A 26024-nucleotide genomic window follows, 5' to 3' on the forward strand; every position below is an offset into this window, starting at 1 on the left:
TTCAATCCCGGTGCCAAAAGAAGGAAAAAGGAAAGGCGATACGTTGTCTCTTCACAGTTCAACTATGTTGCCACAGATGACAGGATTTCATCGTTTTCGTGGCTCAGTAATATTCCACGGTGTGTGTATGTCCCATTTTCTTTATCCGTTCATCTGTTCGCGGGCAGCTTGGCTGATTATCTGCCTTGGCTTTTGGAATAGTGCTGCAAAAGCCTAACGGCGCAGTTGTCTCTGATACAGTGATGTCCTCGCCTTGGGATGTCCGCCCTCCAAGGGATCCCTGGCTCCGACGCCGTCCCGGCTCCGCTTTCCAGAGGCCCCACGCTGCATCCGCCGCGGCTGCACCAGCACATCTTGCTGCCGGCTGCTGCACCCTCGCAAACACGCGCTACTGCTCCGTGTTTCTGCAGTGCTCGCCTCTCAGCCACAGTGGTAGCCCCTGTGGTTGGGTTTGCACTACCCAGTTAAGCACGAATGTCAATCATTTTTCCATGGACTTGTCGGCTATTTGTAAGTCTTGAGAGCTGTGCAGATCCATAGTGCATTTTAAGATCAAATTATCTGGGGAGCTTGGTGTTGTGTTGACTTCCTTATATTCTGGACATGGACCCCTTGTCAGATGAATGTATCACGAATGTTTCCTCCCATTCTGCTGGTTTCCTTCAACGGTCCATTCCTTCTATTGCTGTGCAGAAGTTTTCAGCGTGACATGATGACGTGTCAGTTTTTTCTTGTTACCTGTGTCTTGAGGGATCTCATCCAGAAAGGCTTTGCCTAAGTCAAAGTCCTGGAGTGTTCCCTGTTTTGCTCTAGATATTTGATAGTTTCTCATCTTGCACTTAGGTCCTCGATTCATTTTGACTTTTTAAAAATGTTAACGAGACGTAGGGATCTAGTTTCCTTCCTCTACATGTGGACATCTGGTTTTCCCAGAACCATTTACTCAAGAGACTTCCCTTTCTGTAATGTATGTGCTTGACATCTTTGCTGAAAATAGTTGGCTGTGGGTGCATAGATTAACTTCTAGGTGCTCTGCTCTGTCCCATTGGTCTCTATGTTGTTTTTATGCCAATACTGCTATTTTGGTTACTATAACTTTGTAGTATATTTTGGAGTTAAGTATTGTGATACATCCAACTTCTTTTAACTCAGGCCTGCTTTGGGTATTTTCAAGTCTTAAGTGGCTCCGTGTGATTTTTGGAGTATTTTCTTCTCTATTTCTGTGAAGTCTTTCATGGTATTTTGGTAGGGATTGCATTAAATCTGTAGCTCACTTTGGGTAGTAGGGATATTGTAATAACACTAGTTCTTTCGATCAATGAACATGAGATTTTTTTCCATTTTTGTGCACTACCTCTTTAATTTATTTTATGAGTGTTTTACAGCTTTTATTATAGACCTTTTTTTCACCTGCTTGTTAAAATTTACTCATATGTTTTATTTTTGTAGCTATTGTGAATGGGACTGCTTTTTAAATTTCTTCTTAAGCAAGTTCATTTTTGGTATGTAGAAATTGTACCACTTTTTGTTTACTGATCTTGCAACTTCAACTTTACCAAATTTATCAGTTCTAACATATTTTTGGAGAAATCTTTAGGTTTTTCTCTTTATAAAATCACATCTGCAAACAATGATAGTTTGTTTTTCTTCCTAACTTGTCTGCTTTTTATTTCTTTCTCTTCCTTACTGCTCTGGCTACGACTCCCAGCACTATGTTGAATAGGACTGGTGAAAATAGGCATTTTTATTATGTTCCAGATCTTAGGAGAAGAGTCCTTCCATTCAGTAGGGATGTTAGCTACAAGCTTGTCACATATGGCTCAGCTGTGATGAGGTGTATTTCTTCTCCGTATAGTGTCTTGGCAGTCTTTGCTGTGAGGAGATGCCCACTTCATTGAATACTGACTGAGAGGTAGTGTGGGTCTGTCCTTCATTGGGTTAATGTAGTCTATCGGGCTTATTGGTCTGCATTTGTCTAATCATCCTTGCATCCTTGGGATAAATCATGGAATCTAATCTTTTTATTGTGCTATTGGGTTTGGTTTTCATTATCTTATACTAAATTTGTATTTATGTTCACCGGGGATATCGGGCTATAACTTTCTTTTTTTTATGTCCTTCCCTGGTTTTAATATCAGGGTAACATTGGTCTTGTAGAATGAGTTTGAAAGAACTTCATCCTTTTGGAATAATCTTACAAGAATTGGAACTGATTATTTAAAGGTTTGGTAGAATTCAAGAGTGAGGCCACCTAGTTCTCAGTTTTTCTTTACTGAAAGCCTTTTTATTACCAATTCGATTATTTGTCCATTATTGATCTGCTAAGCTTTTCCATTTCTTCATGGTTCAACCTTGGGAAGTTCTGTGTCCAGAAATGTATTCATTTCTTCTCTGTTTTCCACATTTCACGAGTGTACAGGAATCTCCTCAGTAGTACCTAATGGCCCTTTGTATTTCGGAGGAAATGCCTCACAATTTAATGGGTACTGGCTCCTTTTTCATCAGTGATTATACTCATTTATATCTTCTCTCTTTTTTTCCTAGGTAGTCTAGATAAAGTTTTGTCAAATTTGTTTTTTCAAAAAATACATTTTTTCATGATTTTATATTGTATTTTAGTCTCAATTTTATTTATCCCTCTCCTAATCCTTTAAAATCATTTTTTCTATAAATTTGATTTATTCCTTGAGTTTCTAGTTAGGTTTTTTAATTGAAATTTTTCTACTTTTTATCATTATTAAATTTATTGGTAGATTTTAGATATATAATACAGTTACAGTTATCATTGGGATCTTGTACCTTTACATGACCTATCTTGGTTCTTATTTTTTTCCCCATTCCTCTGCCCTCCCTCCCCCCACCCTTCCCTGTTTACAAAAACGTTGTTTCCATGTTTTGCCTTTTCACATATTTTTTTATTTTCCCTTTTTACCATTACCCTACCCATCCCACTTCCTCTACTCTTTTAGACTTTTCTTCCTATTATGCAATATCAATTATACATTTTAATCCTTATTTACACTTTTACTTTTTTGCACCAGAGAAACTATTTGGTATTTACACATGTGTGACTTATTAATTTCACTTAAGAGTATTGCCTCAATGTGCATCCACTTAGCTATAAATGTCTCTAGTTTCTCATTCTTTATGGCTGAGTAGTACTCCATTTTATTAAAAACCCACATCTTCTTTATCCAGTCTCCAGTTGATGGGCAGTTGGGCTGTTTCCAAGTTTTAGCTGTTACACACTGTGCCGCTATAAACATGAGTGAGCAGATATCGCTGTGTTACGTGAGCCTTTTAATTCTTTTGGGAAGATACCCAGCAGAGGAATCGCTGGGTCAAATGGGACCTCTAATCCTAGTTGTTTGAGGAATCTCCATATTGATTTCCTCAGTGATTGCACCAGCCTGCCCTCCCACCAACAATGAAGAAGGGTTCCCATCTCCCCAAAACCCTGCCAGCATTTGCTACTGGTTGATTTCTTGATAACAGCCATTCTTTCAGGGGTGAGGTGGAATCTCAGTGTTGTTTTCATCTGCATCTCTCCAAAGACCAGTGATATTGAACATTTTTTTCATATATTTATTTGCTACTTTTACTTCTTGGTCTGAGAAATGTCTGTTCATTTCAGATGCCCATTTTTTAATTGGGCCTTTATATTTGGGGGATCTGATTTTTTTGAGTTCTTTATACAGTCTAGATAGTAGACCTTTGTCTGAGGAACAGCTGGAAAAAAATTTTCCCACATTGTGAGTTGTCTCTTAGCTCTGCTTGTGATTTCCCTGGCAGTGCAGAAGCTTTTTAAAAAGATGATTTTTCAATTGTTCATTCTTTGTGCTAGTTCCCTTGCTACTGATGATTTGTTCATAAAGTATTCTCCTATGCCAGTGTCTTCGAGAGTTCTACCTGACTTCTCTTCTAGCAAGTTTAGTGTTTCTGTTTTAATATTTATATCCTTAATCCACTTGGATTTTAGTTTAGTGCATGGTGAAAGATAAGGGTCTAGTTTTAATCTTTCACAAGTTGAAATCCAGTTTTTCCAACACCATTTATTAAAGAGGCTATCTTTCTTCCAGAAAGGATATTTGACTCCTTCATCAAAGATGAGGTATTTGAGTATGTCAGATGTTTCTGCATCTTCTAATCTGTTCCACTGATCCACTGGTCTGTAGCTTTGCCAGTACTATGCTGTTTTATCACAGTAGCTTTGTAATATAATTTCAAATTGGGGGTTGTCTCTGTTGCCTAGAATTGCTTTTTCTATTCTAGGTCTCTGCTGATTCCAAGTGAATTTTTGGATTGTTTGATCGAGTTCTATGAAATATACTGTTGGGATTTAAATAGGGATTGGATTGCATCTGTATAGCAGTTTTGGAAGTATGGCCATTTTCACTATGTTGATTCTTCCCACCCAGGAACAAGGGATGTCTTTCCATTTTTTAATATCCTCTTCAATCTCTTTTTTCAGAGTGCTGTGGCTTTCATTGTTGAGGTCGTTTGCTTCTTTCTTTAGATTGATTCCTACATACTTCATTTTTTGGGATGCTATTGTGAAAGGAATTGTTTCCCTAATTTCACTTTCAGTGACTCTGATATTTGTGTACAAGGTTATTGATTTTTAGTGTTTACCTTGTATCCAGCTACTCTACAGAATATGTCAATCAAGTCTAGAAGTCTTTTGGTAGAATTCTTTGGGTCTTCTATGTAGAGTATCACATCATCAGCAAATAATGACAGTTTCACTTCTTCCTTTCCTATCTTTATTGCTTTTATTTCTTTCTCTTGTCTAATTGCTGTGGCTAATGTTTCCATAAATATATTGAATGGGAGTGGTCATAGTGGACATTCTTGTCTTGTTCCTGATTTTAGTGTGAAGGTTTTCGGTTTTTGACCATTTAGTATGATATAGGTTGTTGGCTTTTCATAGATAGCCTTTACCAAGTTGAGATAAAGACCATCTACTCCAATTTTCTGTGGGGTTTTAATCATGAATGGATGTTGAATTTTGTCCAATGCTTTTTCTGCATCTATTGAGATGATCATATGTTTTTTTTTCTGGACTCTGTTAATATAGTGTATTACATTTATTGATTTACATATGTTGAACCATCCTTGCATCCATGGGATAAATCAGAGTTGGTCAGGGTATATGATCTTCTAAATGACCCTCTGAATTCTGTTTTCCAGTATCTTATTGAGGATTTTTGTGTCTATGTTCTCTAGGGAGATTGGCCCGTAGTTCTCTGTTTCGGTTGGGTCTTTCCCTGGTTTTAGAATCAAAGTAATACTTGCTTCAGGAATGAATTTGGGAGTATTGCTTCCCTTCGAATTTCACTGAAGAGTTTAAAGAGTAGTGGCAATAGTTCTACTCTAAATGTCTTGTAGAATTCAGCAGTGAAGCCATCAGGACCTGGGCTTTTCTTTGTTAATTAATTTTTAATTACATTTTCAATTTCACTGATTGTAATTGGGGTGTTTAGAATTGTTATGTCTTATTTGTTCAACTTTGGTAATTCATATATACTGTGTTCTCTGTTTTATGAGAGTACAGTTTCTCAAAGTAGGTATGAATGATCCTCTGGATTTCTCCTGAATCTGTTGTGCCTTCACCATTTTCATTCCTAATTGCATGAATTTAAGCCTTTTGTTCCTCTTTTTGGTAAGGTTGGCTAAGGGTTTATCAATTTTATTTATTCTTTCAAAAAACCAACTCTTTGATTCATTGTTTTTTTTTATCATTCTCTTAGTCTCCATTGTATTGATTTCGTCTCTTACCTTTGTAATTTCCACCCTTCTATGAGCTTTGGGTTTCTCTTGCTCTTCTTTTTCTAGGAGCTTAAGATTCACCATTAGGTTGTTTATTTGAACTTGCTCTGTTTTCTAGTGTGAGCATTCACTGCTATGAATTTCCTACATACAACTGCTTTCATTGTATCCCCTATTCTTGTATGTTGTGCTGGCATTGTCATTAAATTGTAAAAACTGTCTAATTTCTTCTTTAATTTCTGCTGTGATCCATTGATTGTTCAGGAGAGTGTTATTCAATTCCCATGTGTTTGTGAAGTTCTTGTGGTTTCTTATACTATTGATCTCCAGTTTAATTGCATTAAGATCTGATAATGTACATGGGATAACTTCATTTCCTTTGCATTTACTTAAACATGTTCTGTGAGCTAGTATGTGGTCTATTTTGGAAAATTATCCATGTGCAACCAAAAATAATGTATATTCTGATTTACAGGGTGGAACACCCTGTAGACATCTATTAAGTCCTTTTGTTGAGAAGCTTGGTTCAGTTCTAGTATTTTGTTATTGATTTTTTGTCTAGATGATCTGTCTATTTGTGACAATGGGTTATTGAGGTTCCCCACTATAGTTGTATTAGTGCTTATTCGTTGTTTTGTGTCCCTTAATATTTGTTTTGTGTACTTGAGGGCATTAGTGTTTGGTGTGTATATATTTATGATTGTCATTTTTCCTCTTGGCTTGTTCCTTTTATGAGGATGTAGTGACCTTCTTTGTCTCTCTTCATAGTTGGTTTGAAATTTACTTTGTCTGCAAATAAGATAGTTACTCCTGCTTTTTTCTGCGTTCCTGCTTGATGTAGGAGTTTATTGCTACAATCACCTCTCTTGTAGCATTTTTGGTGTCCCATAATGCATATACTTTTCTTATTCTTTCCACTCTGTAATACATTCTGAACCACTGTGATGTTTGTAGAAAAAGCAAGTCTATTTCTTATAATTTGGCTTATACTCAGAGTTGCTTATTGAGATAAAATAGGACAAATACTTCCTTTCATAGTCCAGCATATATTGATCCTAAATAAAAACTTTCCCATTTTTTTAAGTAACAAAGGTACTTTTTTTTCAAGTAAATTCAGTTCTCTGCTATAAATACAAAAGAATAAAGACTGATTCACAAGAACAGGAACGTTTTAAAGATGTTTCGTTCCTAATAAAATATCTGACAGTGTGGGGCTGCCTTTGCCTAACCTAATTGCAGCCCTCCTTACACTAAAACTTCTCCTGCTCTGGATAATAACTTATCTTACCTTACCTGAGCAGATGAGGGCTGGCTTCCATCCCAATGCTCCAGAAGGGATTTGCCAGCATTTGTGGACAAGCGGACGCAGACTCCTGGCCGGCCTTCCTGGGCTCTGGTCCCACAGCCGCCGAGGCTATGTGAGCCGTGATTGGAAATGAGGTTAGAAAATCTAAGTCTGGAATGTTAAAGTGAACGCTCCTAAAATTGTATCATGTACCTGGAGTACTGGGATGAATGCTAGACAAAAATAAGTAAACGCGTACTAAAAAAGCACACGGTCTTTATTTGTGTCTGTTGCTTATACAGCACACCTGCACCGTTCTCAGAACGCGTTCGCATACCTCATCTTTATGAGGATTTCCACTCAGATGATCTCCTACCTGGGTAACTCACGTGCCTCTTGATAAAAACATGATTCCTTTCAGCCTCCAGCTTCGTTTCTATCTACTTCAATCTACTCCCAGGAGCTACTAACATATGATTTTCATTTTTCTTGGCTAGACAATTCCATATCTGATGGTTTACATTCTGGCCTAAAGTGGATCAAAAGCATAAGATCCACTATTACAAAACATAGCAGGAAGTGCAGTCAATTCCCCTAGCTTAGCCTGGATCCCTCACATGCGGATCCCCAGGATACGCGAGAAGAGCGCTTGGCGAAATCTCAGTGTGAACGGCAGAGCTTCCCCACCCTGAGGATGACCACAGGGAGGAGGGCAGGGCGTCCGCAGTCCACAGAGCCTCCCCCATCGCAGTGGTTTCGTTCTGTTTCCTTTAGTGGAGCCTCTCAGAACGTCAGCTTGGTGAAAGCGGTTTCCTTCAAATAACAAGTGAATGTACAGTGATCATTTCTGTAGAGTTATTTCCCATACATAAACATAAGCCAGACCTCCAACTGGGCACCCTGGGGACTGTGACACACACATTTCCCCACAGAAGCAGAACAAAGTGCTATGCTCTACACACTGACCTCTCCAAATAACTTGCTTTGTGAACAAAAGGTAGTGTCCATTTCCTCAAGAACAACAGCTCATGCAGTTGTCAAAGATAAGAGCAAGAGGACGCCATAGCAACAAGCTTCAGGCACTGCAGTAAGGACAGCAGCGGAGATCCATGACCTTGAAAGTGCCAATGCACTAACGGGGCGTTGGCAGGCCCCTCGTATAATGTACGCACCAGCACTTTTCAGTTCAGATGACAAGCAGTGGAGCAGAATTAATACTCACGGAACTCATGGCTGTGCATCAAAATCCGGCAAGGTCCCGAGACTTCTGGGCCTTCCGAGCAGCCCCAGTGAAGGTGGCCCTCTGCACAGCGTGCCTGACAAGCAGAATACAGATCCGATTTTCCTGCCCTTGAGAAAAATGCAAAGCAGTCACTCTAAGCTAAGACTCCAAAGTACAGCTGAGGTTCAGCTCCACTTCCTGTAGGGTAAGACTTGCTGAGTAAGGCCATGGATCTGATTTATCTTTTCCTTTTAATGATGTTTCTCAGAATTGAATTGGTCTCTTGTTACCACCTTGAATACACTGGGTTTACTGGGTCCCTAGCTGGAAACATTTATTCTAGCCTCATTGTGACTAACAGGAAATGAATTTGTTAATTCATAGCAGAATCCCAAGAATAAACACAGGCAGTAAATGCAAAAGGATTAAATTCTTTAGGAGTGATGTTGAGCTATCAGTTACACAGCTGCCCTGCTGGCCAGATAACCCACAAAACAAAACACGCAGGGCCATTCAGCCATGAAAAGTTAGAGAAAGAAAAGCACAGCTGACTGAATGTAGAAATAAATATTTGTTTCATCTCCAGGGGCTTCCAAAGTGCGATAGTATACTGTTCTGAATGCGATCGAAATGATCTTGGGAATGAAATGATGTCAGTGCTTGGTGAAGGTATATTAGGAAAGCACAGTTGCCTTGTGAAACACCAAGTGTGTGCTCAGCTTGGACTAATGGTGCGTGGGACAGACGCACTGCAGGGTCACCCACTTCAGTGCCACCACAGAGCAACCTGCTGAAACACCCCAGAGACCCTTGGTGGTGTGAACCAGTGATGCCTCCTCTGACTTCAACTGGAAATATTTGTGATAATAAAAAAAAAGTAGTTTTGCCTAACACTCCACAGGAATACTTTCAGGTTCACCTGGGATAGACAGTGCTGTTCCTTCCCTCCCAGAACTAGGATGCACCTCTGTCTCTTTAAAAATGGAAGGAGAAAAAAAGAAAAGAATGGAAGGGAATAACTGAACCCCATATTTCTTTAAAATCATTCCGTTTATGCAAAGAACATTAAACACGCATCACTGGATACCAAGGAGACCCAAACTTGGCACTGCAGATCCTAGAAAAGCACAGCGCTTTTTTCATGAGTGTCCATCTGGGAAGGACAAGTAGTAATACCTACCGCACTCTGTGTTGGAAACTCATGGAGGCTACAGTGAGCCACTGTGTCTTAAAGGCCAACAAGGGATGGGGCGCACTTCAGTGTGACCGTGAAGACTGCGGATGAATTCACCTTGCAGACAGTGAGTCGAAGAAGGTGGCAGCCACACGACAAAGAATAAAGTAACCGTGTCCATACCCACAACACTGCCAAGGTCACGCTGCCTTCCACTGGGTGCCTTCGAAGTCCAGGCCCTATGCATTTTCAGAGAGCTCCTCCCAAAAAACTCCCCTTTAAAAGAGTTGCCTGTTGTCTTTTCCTCCAACATCTCTATTCACATTTTCTCGTCATTATGGTTTGGGTCTGGATGGCCCCAAAGCCCCATCAGTCAGAGTGGGGCTCTTCAGAGGTGGCTGGATCTAGAGAGTGTGATGCTGGGATTAGGGGTGATCACGATGTTGTCCACTGATGGGTCTGGCACAGCCCTAATCCCAGGAGCCTGGATACAGTTTAAGAAACAGAGAGAAGCTTGCGTTCTCCCTCGCTTGCTTGCTTTTGCTGCCCTCTGCTCACCATAACTTCTCTGCGATGCCCTCTGCCACACCACCTGCCTTGCAGCCAGCCGATCATAGACTGAAACCTCCACAGACTAAGAGCTAGATACACCCTCTGCCCCTGTAACTCTGGGTGGCAGGTACTTTGGCTCAGCAACAAGAGAAAAGTAGCTAAGACACACTTGAACCTACTCCAAATGGTCATCTGACTCCACCACTTAACTGAAGTCATTTTGCTAAGGTCACCAGTAATCTTTCTGTTGCTGAATTCAAAGCCTGTTTTGAATCCGTGCAATCTTACAAATGTTTAATAGGATGTTCCACATCCTCTCCCAGAAACACTTTCTTCTTTAGCTCCTGGGACACCGGGTTTTCTTGGTTCTGCTCCTATCTGAAAGAGCAGCTCTTTGGTCTCCCCTGGCAGATCCCCCTTCATTTCCAAGGGCTCCCAGTGTCAGAAGCAGGATTTATTCGTCAGGCCTCTTCACACCAACTCCCCAGGAAATGTCTTCCAGTCACACACTTAATTCGTGTCTCGGGCCCAGATCTCCGCCATGAGCTCCAAGTCCATACATCTCCCCGTCTACTACAGACTCTATTTCTAAGTCTTGCAGGAATCTCAGCTTCAGATATCCCCAGAGAAACTCCTGACTCATCCCCCAGTCTGTTCTTACCCTAATCTTCTCCATCTCCGTAAGGACGTCCTCGGTTACTGACGCAAATCTTAGAGTCATCCAGGAATCCTCACTTTCACTTACATTCTGCAGCCAAAGCAGCACTAAATTTGGTCGGCCCCTGTTGAGAATACGTCTGAGGTCTGACCCCTTCCTAGGACCTTTCCAGCCTGAGTGGGGTCCAGTCAGTCGCTTCTCACATGGTCTCCAATGTCTCCTTTTCTTAAAGGCAGAGTGGCTGTTGAAGAGCTGAAATCAGATCATGGCATTGTCCTCGTCAGATCCCTCCAGGGACTTCCCATTCCAAATGGAACAAAATCAGCAGTTCCCTCCCAACACCACCAACTTCGGACCCACTGGATCCTTCTGCCCATTCCTCCACGACACCCACTTCCTGGACAGTCCTCAAATGTGCAGAGCTTGCACCCACTTCAGGTCCTTTGTGCTCACTCACCCTCTGCTCGGAAGGGTCCCCACGGCTCCATCTTGACTTTCCTTTTGTACCTATTTAAAAATCACCTGTGCAACAAGGTCCCCAGACAGACCTCTGTTAGCTCTTCCTGTGATTACCGGCTGGCATATTGGGTGTGTGTTTATTGATTTCTCTGTGTATCCCCACCAGAGGATGTCCCTGGAGGGACAGGACTTTGTCTACCGTGTTCACTGATTCCCCACTGCACCCTGATTGACACCAGTGCTGCAGGAAGCAGCCAGTAGCCATTTGCTGACTGACTGCATGAATGAACAGAAATGGTGCCCAGGACCTAGGCACTCAGGAGAGAGCCAGTTCTTCAGAAGGCTGTCAGCAGCAGTTTCTCTAGAAAGGAGCTGGTAAGTGCAGCCGTGACTGCATGATTCCCTTTGTACTTATAGAAATAAAGCATACGCATGCATGCCCGTGTGTAGTAGGTACTAAACATCTCGTGATTGAATGTAGACCAAATCGTGCAGAAGGCCCTCATAAATTTTATGTTTCCTCACCTGGGGGCCAGGAATGAAGGTCAGTGGCAGACCACTCGCCTAGCAGCAAGAAGCCCTGGGTTTGATTCACAGCACCATGAAAAGAAACTCATCTTGAGTAGGGTTATGTATTCATACTTAGACTAGATTTGTACTTGCAGTTTTCTTGACTAGGAGGGTCAAGATTCTATGACCTCTGGGGATAAATGTACACAAACATTTTTCTAATGAATTTTTGGAGAAAAATGAGTCCTAAAGTTTAAAATGTGCATATTTTCTGGCTAGCGATTCCACTCTCCGTATATAAGCTAGGAAGGCCTCCCACACCCCGTACTCACACAGGAGAGATGTATGCGAATTGTTTAGTGCGGTAAATGCTTGCAGTGAAGGAAAATCGGAAACAACCTAAACCCTACAATGGGAGAACTGGTAAGTGCACCCCGGCATGTTCACTCACCAGAATGCCAACCGGCCGTCAGCCTAGGGAGATCCCGAAGGCATTGCTGAGCAAGCTGCAGGTTACGCGCCGTACAATGCCATTCACAGAAGGCTTAAAGCTGTGCACCATGGTGCAGTACATAATCTGTGGAAACAGAAATGTCCAAGCTCAAAATGATTAAGCCCCAACTCAGTGGAGTAGCTACCTCTGGAGGTGGCAGGAGGAGAGGCGAGGAATAAGGGGCCCGAGTGTATCTACAATGACTCATTTCCTAAGAAAGAAGGTACATCTGAAGGAAGTGTCCCGGTTTTAAAATGCGACAAAGCTTGATGGTATTTTTAGCATGTCCCTCTACTTTTCTATGTGCTTGAAATATTTTATAGTAAAAAAATTTCTATTCTCCAGAATGGAAGAAAGCCAGGCAATAATAATCCCTTGGTACAGTGAGGTATTATATTTATAAGAGCATTCCAGGTGGAAAGGACTACATTTACAGAATTGCTTGTCTGGGGTAACACTAGTCAGAGTTCAGTCGTGAAGGACCTTATAAGTTACACTAAGCAGGTGGAGATTTATTCTGTTTGTAACAGAAGGTCATTGAATTTTAAGGAGGGGAGTAACATGATATGCTTTACAGTTTAGCGAGCTCTCTGGGGGAGCCAGTTGGGAATGCGATGGAGGGCTGCGGCGCATGGAAATTCCGTGATCAGCTTGCAGAATTTTCACGAGGACGCAGAAAGAGATACTGAAGTCCTGCACTAATGGCTCAGGGGATGGACAAAAGCAGACACATGTAAAAGTGTCTGGGATACAAAATCAATATGACTCTGATGTGCACAATGCAAAAAGAGAAAAGAAAGCCCAGGTGCCTTCCGGGTTCCTGGCCTGCGGAAGGGGAGACCTGATCGGAGCCCCAGAGCATCCCAGGGCTGCAGCTCTGCAAGTCCAGCTGGCTCCTCCCACGCAACGTGCCTGCGTTTCTGCGTGAGCGGTGGTGGCCGCCCTCCTGCAGTGGCCGCGTGTGCAGCATCCTCGTGCTTTTCCAGCCCCCTTCCCTCCCACCCCTCCATCTCTGGGTCCCACGTGAGCTCTGTTCTCATCCTCGGGGGCACAGACTGATTTCAGGGCCAGGTGCCAAAGCTCTTCAGCCGGGGGCTCAGACTCCAAGTCAGAGGAACATGAGTGACGGCTGGCAAGGGAGCCGCCCTTGTGCGCTCAGATCTTCACGCGGTGCGGGGGGGAACAGCTGCGTCAGTTTTTCTCCAGCGTGGCGTGGCATCCACGGCTGCTTCAGGCTGGATTCAGCTCTCCCGGAGCACAGTCCTGTCAGCCCCTTCCCTCCTGACCTGTTCATGCCTATGTGTCTCCTAGATTTATACTAACTTGCTAAGCGATATTTATTCTATTCCGAACAGTGACGTCATTAATTATATCTTGTAGATTCCACATTTGTTTCTAGCCTTGCCTTTTTGGTGGTGGTTTTGTTTCTTGGCGGGGTGGTGGTTGTTGTAAACTCCCGGACTAAGCTGCCTCTTTACCGCAGAACGTTTCTCTGTATGGAGATCGATTACAAGGCTCCCAGATCTAGGATGTTATGCCTTCAGATCTAGAAAAATTACTCTGTTAAATCGGTGTGGGTTCCTCCTCCCTCTCTCCAATGCATATATATCTTTGAAACTATTAATCCATGTACAGTGCTATTACGAACGCGCCTCTCTGACTCACACCAGTCTAAGGTGCTTTGAGATTCCTTTAAAATCACAGGTTACACTGGCAGAATGGATTCAGAAGCAAAATCCAATAATAAGTTGTATACCAGACACACCTAGTGCAAAAAGAAACCCATGGACTGAAAGTGAAAGGACGGGAAACTTCTTCATGCAACAGGAGCCCAGAAAAAAGCAGGGGTAGCAATCTTACTCACAGACAAAGTAAATTTCAAACCTAAACTGATTGAAAGAGACAAAGAAGGCCGCTACATCCTTGTGAAGGGAACAATTCAAGAGGAAGAGATAACAAATAATTCATTTTCAATCTATACTCAGTATGTTAGAAAGCACATATGCTCCTTTTCTCTTTTCTTTTTTTCTTTTTTCTTTTATTCTTTTTCTTCCCCTGGTGCTGGGGATTAAACTCAGCACATTGGTCTGGCTAGGCAGGTGCAGCACTACTGAGCTAAATCTCAGGCTTTACATTTCATATTTTTAAAATTTATCAGCACATTAATCCTTGTCTTTATACATTGGCCTACCAAATTGATGAGTTATTTTGGTTCTCATTTTCTTTGCTTTTTTATTTGAGAATTTATGAAATCTGTATATATGAGAGATATGAAAAGTGTTAAGGTCCATGTGTCATTCTCCTCTCTGCCTTCTGCAAACTTCCTTTCTGTCACTACAGCTTGTTTGGTTGGAAATTTGTTAAGACAAATTCTGTTATGTTATCAATATATCTTTATACCTATTTTCTACTGATAATGAATATTAATTTTTAAGTAAATTTTATCACAACTATACTTAAATAAATGGATAATAAATCATTAATATCATTCAGTATCTGGTACATATTACAAATTCTCCAACTGCCTCAAAGATGATATTTGTTTTTCTCAAATCGCAAAAATCACAAACATTCCACACATCACTTCACTGTTTTATTATACCAAAGTTTATATTGTATTGTAGAAAATATGCATTGTGTATATGTGTGGGGGTATGTTTTTACACATATGTGTGCACTATTAAATGAGAAACAAGTCATGAATGTGGTAGGATTTTTCACATTTGGCATATGGATAGTTTCTCTGGCAACCTTATGTTTTCTCTAAATTAGATATTTGATTTAATTCATAGTCATTTGGGAAGAATATCACATGTGTATTGGTGTTAAATTCTATCATTATGCTTATAAAAATATAAAAATAAGTATGGGATATAATAAAATAGAAACAGAAAAATCTGATCTTAAAAATGTGAACACTTTTAGTTGTTTTTGGATTTCAAATATAAGTATATTTCTTTTCTGTGGGAAGTTTTGTTAGAAAATGTAAGTGATACAATCAACAAGCATATGATATTTATCAAATTAATAAAACCAATGAGTTTATAAATCATAAAATTTTGAGGACAGTTTCTCAACTATAATATGAAACTTTGTTTTATTTGTAAATACATTATTTCAAAAATATTATACAAAAAGAAAATGAGAAAGTACATACAATGTTTGAAGATCATATCAAACTAATAATGTATTTAGATTATCAGTCTATGTTGCATAAATTTTTGTTTATTTCATATCCTTTTTTGGCTGTCATACATACGCTTATTTGAAATTTCTATTTAGTATCTTTATTTCTTGTTGTCATGTATGTTTGCAATCTTTCATAAAAAAAAAATCACAGGTTACAAGCTGGGCGTGGTGGCACATGCCTATAATCCCAGAACTCAGGAGGCTGAGGCAGAAGGATCGCTGTGAGTTTGAGACCAGCCTGGGCTACACAGTGAGTTCCAGGTCAGTCTTAACTACATAGTGAGACCCTGTCTCAAAAATGTCACAGGTTGCAGATGCAGTCTCCATTCGGAGCCAGTGGAGACACTGGAAGATGCAGTTTCTGATTCTGTGGGGCTGACTTTTACTCAACTGTCCTCTAGGAGGAAGTACAGCAGGAATATCAAAGGGCGTTTGGTAAGACTTTGTGCAGCCTTCCCAGAATACTTCCAGAAAATGAGAATATTGATGATTCTAAGAGCTCGATAACACTCCTTTGGAAACCTTCACTTTTCTATATTTTTGCCTTCAATAAAATTAAATGTGGGTGTAACAATGGTCAGTAGCTATTTAAGTATAATTTTATCACTGTGAACTTGAGTATATAACTTAGAAGAATTTCTAAGAATCAAATGATGTTTTAAAAATTACTCCATTTGATTTTACTATGTAAATATTTCTCATTTAATGTTCATTAAAATAGGAACATAGCTAATACTGAGTTCCGTCTCATTCTAGCAGTAAGGAAAATTTACCTGTGAATGCATGACTTCATTATAAAAAGTGTGTCTGCCCCACAAAGTAATGCAGTTCCTATAAAATTTTAACTCCAGGCTTAATACTTATGAGCATCTACAATATTTACATCGATTTAATAATAGTGTATTAATTATAACACCCTAAGGTAGCCCTTACCTTTGAGAAAAGATGACATTTTCACCTATATATTTTATTTCACAGATGTTTGATAGAATGATGTTAGACTTTCAAGTATAAAATTGCATTATTTAAAGATACAATGCTGTGGGAAAACTGGAATGAAAATACAATTTCAAGAAGAAAAGTAAACACTCTGGAAGCCTGAGGCAGGAGGATCACAAGTTCAAGTCCAACATATGCGATGTACAAGATCCTGTCTCAAAAACAGAGTTTTTAAAATATATTTTTAGAGGTCTGGGGGTATAGCAAAGGCCCCTATGTTTAATGCCCAATGCCAAGAAAAAAGCTAATAATGGAGTTTTGTCTGTTAAATATCTATCTTTTTTAGATGACAGTGAACATAAAATCATTGGATGGATAAAGCAAGCTATTAACATATGCATTACCCCATATACTGATTTCTTATGATGAGAAAACTTAAAAGCTGCTCTTAGTTGTTTTCAAGAATGTAATACATTATTAATTGGCCATCATATTGTTGTACAGTAGATCACATGGACTTCCTACCTGAAATCTAGCATTTGACCAATCTCTCCCTAGAATCTCTCTCCCTTCCTGGACCCTGGGAACTGCTATTCTACTCTGCTTCTGTGAAATCAACTTTTTAAGCTTTCCTGTATCAATGAGGTCATTCTGTAATTGTCTTTCTGTGCTCTTCTGTGCTTGTATGTTCAATACAGTGTCCTCTGGGCTCATCTCTGTGTTGCAGATGACAGGATGCCCCATTTCTGAGACTGAATAGAACTTCACTGTGTGTACCACCTTTACCCATTTACTCACAGATGTACACTTAAGTTATTCTGTGCCAGGCTATGTGAACACTGTCGCAATGCACATGGGTGTGCACATAGCTCTGACACCCTGATTTCATGTCCTTCAGATGTGTGTCCACAGGGGGGATTGCTGGATCATGTGGTAGCTCCATTTTTAGTATTTTGAGGATGCTCCATTTACCATTTCCATAATGGCCATACTGACTTCCGTTCCCACCCTTATTCACGGGCGCCCTGTGCCCACACCCTCACCAGTGCCTGCTCTCACCAGTCTTTATGATACCAGCACCCTTACATGGTTTTGCCTTAAGATGCCCTGGTGATTAGTGATGTTGAGCATTTTGTCATACACCTGGTAGCCAGTTGTCTGTCTTCTTTTGAGAAGTGTTTCTTCAGGTCCTTTTCCCCAAAGGGCCAACTGGATCAATTATTTTCTTGTTATGGAGTTAAGGCCCTTGTATAGTTTATTATTAACCCCTTGTCCAAAGTACAGCATAAAATATCGAATCCCCTCATCTCCTCACTATGCTGATTATTCCCTTAGATATGTAAGTAGAAGCTCTTTAGGTGGATGTAATCCCATTTGTCTGTTTGTTTTTGCTGCCTGCACTTTTGGAGTTGTATTTTTTAATATCATCAAAACAATGTCATTGCATGTTTTCTTTCAGTAGTTTTATATTTAAATCTTTAATCCATTTTGTGTTGATGTTAATACAGTATAAAATAAGTGTCTAACTTCATTCTTCTGCATGTATATACCCCGTTTTCCTAGTGCCACTTTTTGAAGAGACTGCTTCTCCACATTGTGTGACCTCTCTTGAAAACCAAATGACTGTAACTGCATGAGGCTTTTTCTGCATTTAGTGGTCCATGTGTCTGTTTATATTCTAGTGCTTTGTTGGGGGAGCTGTTTGTTTTTGTGGTGGGTTTTGCCTTGCCGGGGGGCAGTTCTGGGGATTGAACCAAGAGCCTTTGCACTGAGCTACTTCACTAGCTCTTTTTATTATTAATTTTATTGTGGGACAGGGTTTGCTAAATTACTCAGGTTGGGCATGAACTTACGGTCTTCCTGCCTTAACCTCCCAGAATGCTGGAAATGCAGGTGTATGCCTCACACTCTGTCCACATTGTTTTGATCACTGTAGCTTTGTAATATGTTTGAACATGGTATGATGCCTCTTTCTTTTTAAAGTATGATGGTTCCACGTTTCTTCTTTTTGCTAAAAAAAAAAATTGTTTTAGTGATTTGGGGTTCTCCCTTTCTATTTCTGCAAAGAATGCCATTAGTGTTTTAATAGAGATTACATTGTATTTGTAGATCACTTTTGGTAGTATGGATTTTTCTTTTTTGAGACATTGGGGATTGAACCTAGGGTTTTCTCACTTAGCTACATGCCCAGCACTTTGTTTTTACTTTTTTTATGAGACAGGGTCTTGCTCAGTTGCCAAGTTTCCCAGCCTGGGCTTGGACTTGGAATTCTCTTGCCTCAGCCTCCCAGGATGCTAAGATTACAAGTCCATGCCACCATGCCAAGGAATGTGGATATTTAAACAATATTCTTTCATTCCATGAACATGGCTATCTTTGCACTTATTTGTATCATCTTCCATTTCTTTCACCAGGGCATTATAGTTTCCAATATCCAGGTTGTAGTAGTGAAGAGTGCCACTTGATCACCTGTGGGATGTACCAGGAGAGGAAGGAGCACAGTTCCAGATGGACTGGTGGGTGGGACCTCTGCCTGTCCCTGGCCCCTTCCTCTTTGTTGCTGCTCCCCTGCACTGTTTCCTTTGCTTTGCACCATCATTTTTCCATGACATTCCTACCTCAGAATCAACTGATCACTGGCTGGATCCCCTTAAAATCTGAGCCAAATTAAACCTCTCCTCTTTTATGCTGTGGGTGTTGGGCATTGTGTCAAGTGATGGGAAAGACAACTGATACAGAAAAATTGGTGCCAGATACCTGGGGACATTGCTGTGATTGTACCTGACCATGTAGTTCAGAAGACTTTGGAACCTGTCTACAGAAGGAGTTAGGAAAGTTTTGGAGATGTGGGTCAGAGAAGTCTTAGAATGTTAAAAAAAAATAAAAATAAAAAGCAGGGATGACTGTCCGACAAAGGGGACTTCAAGCCAAAACTGATCAAAAGAGGCAAAGATTAAAGGAACAATCCAACAGGAAGAGGTAGCGATGGTGTGCCCAACTTCATAAAACAAGTACTTCTAGGCATAAAATATCACACAGACATAAACACAATGACATTGAAGTCCTCAATACCCCTCTGCCATAAATAGATAATCAACTGGACAGAAAGTCCACAATGAAATATCAGAGTTGAACAAAACCATCAAACAAATGGATTTTGTAGACATCTACAGAGTTCCACCCAACAACATAAGACACATACTTTTCAGCGGCACATGACATTCTCCAACATATACAACATACTAGCCAATAACATAGCCTTAAGTAATGTGAAAGAATTGAAATTATACCCCTCATATCAGACCATAGCACAATGAAGTTAGAAATCAATGACAAAAGAAAACAGAGAAATTATGTAAATACATGGAAACTAAACAGTATATTCTTAACTAAACACGGGTTACAGGAGAAATCTTAGAAGAAATAAGGTAGTTTCTAGAACTAAATAATAATACCAGTACAATGTGCCAGGACTTATAGGACCCGGTGAAAGCAGTCCTCTGAGGGAATTTTACAGCTGTGAATACCCACATCACAAAAACAGAGCCCAAATAAATAACCTAGCAGTGCACCTCAAAGTCCTGAAAAAGCAAGAGCAATTCAAACCCAAAACTAGTACTAAGAAGAAAATTATAGAAATCAATGAAATTGAGATCAATAAAACAATACAAACAATGAATCTAAGAGTTGGTTGGTTGTTTGAAAGAATAAACAAAATAGACAGACACTTGGCCAATCCAACAAAAAAAGGAGAGCGAATATTCAAATCAAAGCAATTAGAAATGAAACAGGTAAAATAACAATGGACACTGCTGAAATACACATTGTTAATTTACAAGCCTGCATGGCAATAAATTGCAGAATTTAGAGGAAATGAATAGATTCCTAAATAAATATTAATTCCCAGAATTGAACCAAGAAGATTGTTTTTATAACTATGAATAATCCAATAACAGGCAGTAAAAATGAAGCAGTGATAAAATAACTTAGGCCGGGTCCAAGTGGGTTCACTGCTGAAGTCGACAAGATCTTCAGAGACGTTCTAACACCAATGTTCCTCAAGCTCTTTAATGAAAATGAAAAGGAAGGAGTGTTCTCAACGTCATTCCTGGAAGACACCATGATTCTAAAGCCAGGCAAGCATCAAACCAGGTTCAGGGATTTAGCTCAGTGGTTCCCCCACCTGCCTCGCAAGCACAAGGTCCTGAGTTCGGTCCCCGGTATGAAAAAAATAAAAAAGAATCCAACAAGAAAGAACTATAGACAAATAGGTTTAGATGAAAAAATCCTAAACAAGTTACTGGCAAATGGAATGTAACAAATCATCAAAAATGATTATACATCATGACCAAGTAGACTTCATCTCAGGTATGCCAGTATGATTCCACATGTGCAAATCAATAAATATAAGCAAGGACAAAAATCGCATTATCATCTCAATAGATACAGAATAAGTCTTTAACAAAATCCAACATCCTTTCATGATAAAAGCACTGAAGAAAATAGATACAGACAGACCTTATCTCCACCTGATAAGAAGCTATCTATGACAAACCTACTGTCAACATCATGTTAAATGAGGAAAAACTGAGAGCTTTCCCTCTAAAATCAGGAGCAAAACAAGGTGTCCTCTATCACTACTCCTGTTCAACATACTGCTCCAAACAATATCAACAGCAATTAGGCAAGCAAAATAAATAAAAGGCATATGTATAGGAAAGGAAAAAGTGAAATTATCATAATTTGCAGGTGACATGATACTCTATATAAAAGATTTTTAAAATCCACCAAAGCACTCTTAGAATTAATAACCAAAATCAGTAATGTAGCAAGATGCAAAAATTGACACAAAAAAATCAATAGCATTCCTGTAATAATGAAACCACTGAGAAAGAGTTTAAGGAAAAAATACCATTCACAGTAGCAACAAAAAAATTAAATGTTTCTTAGGAATTAACCTGTCTATGGAAATGAAAGATTGCTACCATGAAGTTTTCATGGAACAGGAAATTGAAAAACACTTCAGAAAATGGAAAGATATCTCCTGTTCTTGGATAGGTAGAACCAATACAGTCAAAATGCCATACTTCCCAAACTGACATACAGACTGAGTGTGACACCAATCGAAGTTCCAACAGTACTCTTCACAGAACTGGAGAAAGCAGTTCTAAAATTCCTGTGGAACCAGAGGAGACCCAGAATAGCAAATGCAACCCTGAGTAAGAAGAGCAAAGCAGGAGGCAAAAGCAATTCTGGGCAACAAATTCAAGACAGAGGGCATCACAGTCCTCTACTTGAAGTTATACTACAAAGCTACCATGACAAAAACAGCATGGTACTGGGAGAAAAAACAGACCTGATGATCAAGGGAACAGAATAGAAGATGCAGAAACAACACCAAATACACTCAGCCACCTTATCTTTGACAAAGAGACCAAACACTCTCACTGGAAGAAAGATGTCCTCTTTAATTAATAGTGTTGGGAAAACTGGCTTTCTACATGCTGAAGGTTGAACCTAAACCCATATCTCTCACCATGCACTACACTAAAATAAAAGTGGATCAAAGATTTAAATATGAAAATATAAACAATCTGCTGGAAACTATATAGAATAAGTAAAAGCCTTGAAGATAGAGATGTAAGCAAAGACTTTATGAACAAAGCCCCTGTCACAGGAAATATTACAAAGAATTAACAACTAGGATAACACCACATTAAAAAGCTTTTGCACAGCCCAATAAGCCACCAGCAGAATGAAGAAACAGCCCACAGAAGGGAAAAAAAACTTCACCAGCTGTTCCTCAGACAAAGGAATTATATCTCAAAAATATAAAAAACTCAAAAAATTGAGATCCCCCCAAAATTCAAAAACCCAATCCCAAAATGGACATCTGAAACGAACAGACACCTCTCAGACGAAGAAGGGCAAACAGCAAATAAACATATGAAGCAGTGTTCAGGCCAGGGATTTAGCTCAGGGGTGCTGCTGCCTGCCTCGCAAACACAAGGTACAGAGTTAGATCCCCAGTGCCAAAACAAAAACAAAACATGTTCCACACCATCGGTCATTCAAGAAATGCAAGCCAGCCGCTTCGCAGCTCATCCGGCTGCCCCTCCGGCGGGAAGCACATTTCTTTACGCTCCGACTATCCCCAGCCGCACACGGGCTTGTGTCCTTTTATTAGCCAGTTCTTGTATTGAATAAATTTGATGCAATGTTACTTTTATATTTCCTGTTATATGATCTTATAAACACTGACCAAAAACGTAACTTTTGGTCATCCTATATCTAAATATGTGGACTGGTAAGTGGTAGACAATACTGAGATTCCATCTCACTCGTACAGAATGGCCGTAAACAAGAAGTCAAACCCATGCAAATGCTGGTGAGGCTGCAGCGAAACGAGAACACTTGTGCATTGTTGGTGGGAGCATGAACTGGTACAACCACTGTGGAAGTCAGCACAGAGATTCCTTAGAAAACTAAAACTAGAGGTTCCATTTGACCCGGCCACTTCCCTTCTAGGCGTCTTCTCAAAAAGTTAAAAGCGGCCCCGGGCCGGAGCCCAAGGCCAAGCTCGCGGCCGCAGCCACGTCCCACACACTGGCATCCAAGCCAATGCAGATGTGAAAGATGTCCTTGCCAGAGCCACAGATGGAAAATGCAGACTTCGGATGCTCACTGCGTGGCCTCCAGACCATGGTCATGTTCGTCAAAGAATGTTGTGTGCAGCAGCAGGAGCAACTCTGAAAAAGGAGTTAGACGGCGGCCACGTTAAAGATGCAGTATTTGGTGCAGCAAAGGAAGATGTCTCCGCACATGGGGATAAGAAATACTTGCTGTCTCCGTCTTCCCCGCCCCACGGACTGTGGCGGAGGAAGAATTAAAGATTAAAATTAACCAGGTACAGACTGATGTGGGTGTAGACAGTAAGCGCCAAACACGACAAGGAGTGCCCGTGCCTATACGCAGGGAGCTTTTCAGGCTTTGGGAAAACTGAGTAACAGACAGCTGAACTATGTGCAGCTGAAAATACATATAAAGAATGAAATTATAATTTTGGCCAACACAAATACAGAACTGAAAGATCTGCCAAAGAGGATTCCCAAGGATTCTGCACGTTGTCATTGCTTTCTGAATAAACATTCCCATGAAGGGGACGGCTTAGGGCCCATAGTTTTTATTTAGTCCATGCCTGGATACACATGAAGCGTAAGAGATCGGATGTTGTGCTCTAGCTGTAGGAGTCCTCCGCTAGAAACTGCAGAAAGACAACTCCAGATGGATATAGCCGGAAAGGTCGAGACAGACAACAGGACGAGCTGACTGCCGACTTCCTTTATGAGGAGTGCATCCTAAGCAGCATGCACAGAAGCAAAGAGGGATACGAAGACTTGTTAGGGGCCCAGCCCAACAGCGACTACTGATTAAAATTGTTATATTAAACATTGCAATACTCGTCTTTTAAAATTCAGCTTTTCGTACAGGAGAACTGAAATCATTCCATGTTATATAGGAGGGAGAAAATTGGTACTTCTTGAAAAAGAGCACTTTCACTTCTCTGTGTTTTTAAAATTAAAGTTATAGAAGACTCATGAGTTCTATTTTTTAGTTAAAGCTAGAAAGAGTTTCAACATAGTAATGTTTAATTTTGTCACAGTTTTCATAGTGTTGATTCCACATTTTCACATGATTCTTAAAATTTTATATAGTTGGGCCAGTTTCAGAAAGTTGAATGTCTTAAAATAGGGTATATTTCTTATTACTCTTTAGTGAGACATCTGTTTGTTTTTTGTTTGTTTGTTTGTTTTGTTTTGTTTTGTTTTTTAAGAGAAGTAGAAAGACCTTAAATATTCATACTACTTGCTGAATCTGTTAAGGACGAGGTTAGGCTATTATCTAAGCAGAAAATTTAGTGTGCCTCAGGAAAGGTGGAAAGTTTGTTACCCCAAGGAGCGATGCTAACTCTTGTCAGTCTGGGATCAGTTCTGTGACTTTTATAAGTAGTGCATTATCACAACAGTTTTTTAAATTTGACTTTCTACGGGTTTTTTATGGCACTAAGATTTCTAAAGATCAGCTCACTCTGAAACTAGGGTACCAGATATTTTCTATACTGCAGAATTTCTGTTGCCATTGACTTTAAACAGTAAATTCTTTTTTCTAGTACTTTAAAGTTTCTTTCCAAAGTAAGTCATTTCATTTTAAGTACTGTGAGACCACATGTTTATGTTCAGATTAAAATATAAATTACTATCATTCTAAAGGAAACAAAACTAAAATGAAAAATGTTGAAAATGTTTCAGATTTTTTTTCTCCAAAACTATTTATAGCAAATTGAGATCTTTATCGCTTTTTAGCAAATACTCAAATTGAAAATTGACGTCCTAGTGCTAAGCAGCCTAACACAGATAAACACTTAGCCTATGAATCTTGTTTCATTTAATATCTTATTTCAAAACATACTTAACTTTTCTCTAAAGCATTGCATCTTCATCAACATAGAGAGATTTTGAGCCTCACATTTCTTTGAAACTTGAAATAAAGGAGCTAGAATACTTCATATTTAATCTGTTAAATCTGCTGCACAGCCATAACTTGGAGGAATTTTCTGAGTGCATCGTGGGTATCCAGGATTTGGAATTTCTTGACCTAAACTTAATGTTGCATAAAACAAATATTAGAAATACATATTTGACAGTATAAACACGAAGCACTCCTGGCTAAACCTTAACATCTAAGGTAAAACATGCACTTTTCTGAAATTTCATGTGTGTTGAAGTAAAGCATATAATTATGATTTGACCGATTTTTTAAAATAGAATTAAGAGCTTTTGTGTAGATTTTTGTTTGTTTACAAATAATTAGACTACTTAAACTTGCAGAATAGTTGACAGTAATGTTGTACTTGTTTGCTAAGGATATACCTTACGTTTTCCCATGTGTGTACAAATAGACACACACACAAATTATGGCATTGAGAATCCTTGAGCTATGTTGTAGACCATAGCTGAAGCTGTAATTTTCAGTCAGGATGATTACCTGTCATGAAGATATAAAATAATTTACTAGTGAATGTTTTTCCTGTGAAATTCATATGCAAGTATACTCAAATTCCGCTATACTACATGAAAGTAAATGGACATTACAGAATACAGTTGTGATTATATAATCTTTAATTACTAAACCAATGATTGCTGAGAATCAGTGATGCATTTGTTTTAGAATATAACTCTTTGTTTATATTATGTTTTAGGTGGCACTGGGCAATGAATAACACATTCCCAATAAATTTATATAGCAGTAAAAAATTACGTGCCTCCTGTGGACATTTTATAAGTGCATTTTATAATGCAATAAAATTTTTTCTACTTAAATGAAAGTTGAAAGCATCATACCACAGTGATATATACATACCCATGTTTATGGCAGCACAATTTATAATAGCTAAATCTTGGAAACAGCCCATGCATCCATCAACAGGTGAATGAATAAAGAAAATATGGTATTTCTGTACAATGGAGTACTACTCTGCCACAAAGAAGGATTAACTTGAGTTGTTTGTAGGTAAATAAATGTACCCCAAGACCAATTTAAGTGAAATAAACAAGATACAAGTTTAAATAGCGCATTGTTTCTCTTGTGTAAGAAGCCTTAATGTTAAAGAAGGTGAAAAATGGAGGCTAGATATTGGGAAGCAGGAAGAACATATTCAAATGGGAAGAGGAACAAAGGAGAGGGGAGGAGGAAGGGAAGGAAGGGAAAAGGGAT

General features: G+C 39.6%; 1 pseudogene; it reads left to right on the plus strand.

The window, feature by feature from the left end:
* Positions 1-242: 242 nt before the first annotated feature.
* On the plus strand, positions 243-23721 carry LOC104857858 (annotated as a pseudogene).
* The last annotated feature ends 2303 nt before the right edge of the window (positions 23722-26024 follow it).

The sequence above is a fragment of the Fukomys damarensis genome, unplaced genomic scaffold (assembly GCF_012274545.1).
Source record: "Fukomys damarensis isolate Sample0158 unplaced genomic scaffold, DMR_v1.0_HiC HiC_scaffold_27, whole genome shotgun sequence".
NCBI classification, from domain to species: Eukaryota; Metazoa; Chordata; class Mammalia; order Rodentia; family Bathyergidae; genus Fukomys; species Fukomys damarensis.